Raw genomic sequence first — 5,775 nt, 5'->3', positions numbered from 1 at the left:
GAGTTTGCACTGAAGTGGATTGGGGGGAAAAAGTGCGCATGCGTGTCATGTGCCTGTCTGTCAATGGGAGGAAGCCACGCCCTATTTTGGAGCTCCCACCCCGTTTTGGAGTTCCCGCCCCCATTTGGAGATCTCCAGGCTGCAGTTATACCCTTCTCCGAGCAACGGACCCAACGCGCCGCCACAATTCAGTTCGGCAACGCTTGACGTCACTCCATTCAAAGTAAACCAGAGGTGTTGACGCCGACGGGGCGAGAAGACTAGCGCACAGTTTGGAGGTCTGAAGCCAAAGAAGATGCTGATTTATTTAAACTACTATTTTAGTCTGTGAAACAAGGCTATAAATACTAAAAACTTTTGAAAGAGTTTGAACAGTTTTGTTATAATATTAGGGGGTTTTAACTTTTAACTTTAGACCACAGAAAACATTGTTCTAATTCGTCTTTGTTTGTGGCTGCTGTTGTGAGGTCAACATCTGTCCGTTACTGGCCTTGGTTTTAAAAGCTGGGAGACCAGAAATAGACTGTCAAATTGCTCTACAGGATGTTGCTTCTGTGTGAAATGAGAAGTGAGAAGAAAAAGAGAGAGAGAGAGAAAATGTCAAACATTCAATAAGCTACTGTAGAAAATACTGTACCATGCATTGCCATGCATGTCAAGACTAGGCTATATTTGATTCCATCACTGTAATTTTAAAATGTCTTTGCAAAAAAATAATTATGCCGTGGTTGTGTCTGCTGGAAACGACAGTCATATATTTCTGTAGGAAGTTGTTGCACATTGGCCCTTAAAGTGACAAATGTTTAGGCAGTGTGAAATGGCAAGCCTCAGAAATTAATCAAGAATTCATGAAATAGTGCTACGCACAATCACATCAACAAATGTATGAACTTTGGCCAGGTGCCATACAAACATCAGTAAAGTGAATATACTTTTATGCCATAGTTATTACAGATATTGTTTCTAAAATATAACTGGTAAAACTTCAGGACATTGGCATTAGCAACAACTGGAGAAATCTCAAAACATGTACCATTGAAAGATCCCATATGTATATTAACTATTTTGGTGAAAGCTAAAGTTGTCATGATAATCAATTTATCACATAGATTTCATAAATGTTAGTTTTCATAGACTGTATCATGTGACTAGTTAGAGTGTGAAGCATATTGACGTTCACGGTCATGCTCACGAACTGTGGCACACACAACATTATTCTCCCAGACTGAAGAGTTTCTTTGCCTCAGATTATTTACAGATATTTTCGTGATTTTATCTCAAGCTATTGGAGATAATGTTGCACACGCTTATTTTGTTCTCTTTGAGTTTGTGTTCTCTGGCTGGTGAGTTCTAAACATGTTTTTATGTTTATCTTTACTTCTAGTAGAGTGATAATATACTATTGAATTTTTGAGAGGATTTAAATTAGCTGCTATTAATCTTGTTTTCCAGGTGTCTGATACATTCACTTGCACTAATGACTCTCTCTCTCTTTAGCCATTGCTGCAGCACAACCTCCTTCACCTCCTCCATTACTCAGTGATTCTCTGATAGTGCTAATCTCAGCTGCTGCTGGATCTCTGGTGTATATGTTTTTAATTTGGATGTTTTGTGTGTGCAGGGAACACAAAAAGGCAGGTAGGTGCACTTAAAGCTTAACCATCTGCAAAAACAATGTGTCTTTTTGTGAATCAACAATATAGAGAAAATACATATTTTGACTGAACATCATTTCAGCTCAGACCCATGAATATGAGAGTCCTCAATCACTCCACAAACAGATTGGACAAATGACAGTAAGTGTTAAATACTATTAAATACCAATATGTTTAACACATTTGTGAAATAGCATGCAGTATATGCTGTTATTTCATTCCAAATAGATCATGCTTCCTGTGCTAACTGTTGTTATCTGATGTTGAACATGTTTTATGGTTTCTACAGTTGTTTTGTGACTGCTTGCCGGTATTAAAATGTTGATAAATTTGCATTCTAAAATTTCATAATAAAAGTCCTAAAAGCATAAAAGACACAGAGACTCCTCCATTACAATACAATACAAAAAAATATAAAAATAATTCAGTGCAAGAAACACAGACTCATAATATTCAATTTGCACATTTGTTTGCTAATGATTCTCAGGTGCAATGCTTATAAATGATTATGATGAATCTGCAGCAGATTGCTTTGTGTTTGTGTTTCTTACAGGACTCTGAAATGACAGAGGTGAAATCATTTTTTTAAATAGTTTTCTTAATCTGAGCAGTATAAAACTTGGCTACTTTTTCTAAGTTTGCCACCTGAGCACACATACAAAAAAATGGACTTGATTCAACAAAGTTAAGTGGTTGAAAAAAAAAACGTCATTATGGGTTCAAAAATGGGCACCCATAATGAATGGGAAATACTAAAATTCAGAAATTCTCAGTCAATCATCATCAAATTGTATATAATTTCTAATAAATCTTTTGTAATTCTAGGTTACTCTGCATAGTCCATTTCAAAAACTAAAAGATTAAAACATTCAGTTAACTGTCAAAATATGTTATAGCAGTTCAGTCTAAGTTGAACTTTTACAAACACAAGACCATCATTCAGTGTGAGAAACACTGGCTCCCATCACATAATATTTACTAATTCATGTAAAATAACATTGCATGGTAGTTTGACACATTAAAAAATACATAGACAAATAAAACAAAACATGTTTTCATGTTTAGTCACTAGGGGGCGCTCCAGGATCGTCATCTGCTTCAGAAGACTTGCAATCTGAAAGTCAAAAACATGACACTCTGATCCTGACTTGTTCAAACCAATATTTTACTTTGTGAAAGAAAGCCCTATGGAACTACTGAGACCTATTTTAAAATATTTTGAACAATTCTGTGACAGTATTAGGGTGTTTTTCCCTTAGACCACAGGAAACTGTGTTCTGATTGGTTGTCTCTGCTCTGGTGGGCGTGGCTACAATGCTGTGAGGTCAACATCAGAACGTTACTGAAGAATCAGACATTACCACATCAGGACACTAGGGGGCGGTGATGACACAGAAAATAAATATTTGTGAAATAATTTTGAAACGCAGGCCCAACTTTTGAAAACTTATGAAAGAGTTTGAACAGTTTTTTTTACAGTATTAGGGTGTTTTTCCCTCAGACCACAGGAAACGGTGTTCTGATTGGTCGTCTCTGCTCTGGTGGGCGTGGCTACAGTGCTGTGAGGTCAACATCAGTCCGTTACTGAAGATTCAGAACACTAGGGGGCGATGATGATGCGCTTTAACGAGCCTCAGATGATTTGTGTAAAGCAAATAAAACTTTGTAAAATAAATTTGCTCTTTTTGCACATTGGCTTCATCCACCCTAAAAGATAATTTGAGAGTACAGTAAGTTATTGAGCACATATTGATTAAATATATTTGATAAAACATCTCAATTCAGTTTGCTAGTCTTAACTGCCTACAAATAAATAGTAATAATAATGAATAATACAGCATTAAATAAAACCTGGGGTGAATTAAGAGTGATTGAGACAGTGAATTTCCATCATGTGTGAGCTTTCTTGATACAATAAAAACATTAGCCCAACATGATATATTTCTGTAATACTTAAAGATGGTACCTTTCCATTTGAGGATTGAAAGTAGGTTATAAATACCTTTTGGAATCAGTTTTTCTGAACATATGATTATGTAGTATTTCTATTCTTATGCTTTATTACTTTATTACTCTGTTCCTCTTTGTTCTCCAGGTGTGTTTGGTGCTGATGCAGTGAAGTCAGTGTCAGTGATGGAGGGAGATTCTGTCACTCTACACACTGATGATACTGAACTACAGAGAGATGATGAGATCGAGTGGAGGTTTGGAGACACTTGTACTGCAAGAGTGATCAGGAACATTACTATATTATAATGATGAGAGATTCAGAGACAGACTGAAGCTGGATCATCAGACTGGATCTCTGAGCATCACAAACACCAGAACCACAGACTCTGGACTTTATAAACTAAGCACCATTACCAGGAATCGGGAGTCAGTCAAGAGATTCAGTGTTACTGTTGATGGTGTGTAGAGCTCTCAGGGTAACCTTATTCTTGCCCTCTATTCCTTCAGAGACAAGTTAAGCGAGATGATCACAGGAGTTGGTTTGAGAAACTGCAGTGGTGCAGCAGATCCACCAGAGCGGCTTCTAATGTCAAATATACAATTCTGACAATACAATAAACTGACAAATTCTCATTCAACACTGAACAAATAAAGCAGCCCTCTTTCTTACTGTTGATTTATTCTCATTCTCACCCACTCCTACCGTCAATCCACAAAATTCTTCATCATCTGAAAGTGACGCAGGTAATGACACTGATATTCAGATCAACAGCACAATTATTCTCTATCACTGTATCTTCAGGGATGCGGAGACATTCAAATAACTGTATATTTCAATTCTCAGTCAATCATCATCAAATTGTATGTAATTTCTAATACATCTTTTGTAATTCTAGGTTACTCTGCATAGTCCGTTTCAAAAACTAAAAGATTAAAACATTCAGTTAACTGTCAAAATATGTTATAGCAGTTCAGTCTAAGTTGAACTCTTACAAACACAAGACCATCTTTCAGTGTGAGAAACACTGGCTCCTATCACATAATATTTACTAATTCATGTAAAATAGCATTGCATGGTAGTTTGACACATTAAAAAATACATAGACATATAAAACAAAACAAAACATGTTTTCATGTTTAGTCACTAGGGGGCGCTCCAGGATCGTCATCTGCTTCAGAAGACTTGCAATCTGAAAGTCAAAAACATGACACTCTGATCCTGACTTGTTCAAACCAATATTTTACTTTGTGAAAGAAAGCCCTATGGAACTACTGAGACCTATTTTAAAATATTTTGAACAATTCTGTGACAGTATTAGGGTGTTTTTCCCTTAGACCACAGGAAACAGTGTTCTGATTGGTTGTCTCTGCTCTGGTGGGCGTGGCTACAGTGCTGTGAGGTCAACATCAGTCCGTTATTGAAGAATCAGACATTACCACATCAGGACACTAGGGGGCGATGATGACACAGAAAATAAATATTTCTGAAATAATTTTGTTCTTTTTGTATGTTGGTCTATATCCACTCCAGAAGATGAATTGAGAACACATTCTGATGTACCCTTAAGGTAAACTTAAAAATATACTTCAAGTTCATTTTATTAAGTATACTTAAATAAAGTTCAAGTATTTTTTACGTATTCTTGTAGTAAGTATGCTAATGTCAATGTACTTGTAGTGTACTAATGTACCAAAATGACCAGAGAGAAAGATCAGATTAGATCTTCACATTTCACTCAGGCTGCAAATAACTGTGAAAACAGTTAATGTGAGCTCAGGGCGTTTCTGCGAAAATAGACTCTCTTGAGTTTCCTGTAAGACTAAAAGCTGAAGACACTTCTGCTAATTTGAATGTGAGAAAATGGACCAGAGAAAGTAGAAACACTCCAGTCAAAAATTGTCTTTCAAATTCTAAATAATTTTGGCTACAATGACAAAAAGTAACATAACATTGTATCCTCCCATAAATTAACGTTAGCTTCGCAGTATACTGATTTTAAAATGTTTTTAATTATTCATTTTCATTTGTTAATTGTAATTATTATAGCTTTCCAACTTGAATACTATGCTCGAAGAGAGTCTCCAGATCCAATGTGCTACCTATATTTTTAACACATTTGACTCTGCAGCACATACCAACAGCTTCACAGATTGCATCATATTTCTGTCA

The 5,775-nt window shown here is 36.1% G+C and overlaps 1 pseudogene; it reads left to right on the top strand.

The window, feature by feature from the left end:
- Nucleotides 1-3,614: 3,614 nt before the first annotated feature.
- Nucleotides 3,615-5,775, top strand: part of LOC107744759 (CD48 antigen-like) — a 23,366-nt pseudogene continuing 21,205 nt past the window's right edge.

The sequence above is a fragment of the Sinocyclocheilus rhinocerous genome, unplaced genomic scaffold, assembly GCF_001515625.1.
Source record: "Sinocyclocheilus rhinocerous isolate Xijiao unplaced genomic scaffold, SAMN03320098_v1.1 scaffold10997, whole genome shotgun sequence".
NCBI classification, from domain to species: domain Eukaryota; kingdom Metazoa; phylum Chordata; class Actinopteri; order Cypriniformes; family Cyprinidae; genus Sinocyclocheilus; species Sinocyclocheilus rhinocerous.
This window is presented reverse-complemented; position numbering and strand designations above follow the sequence as displayed.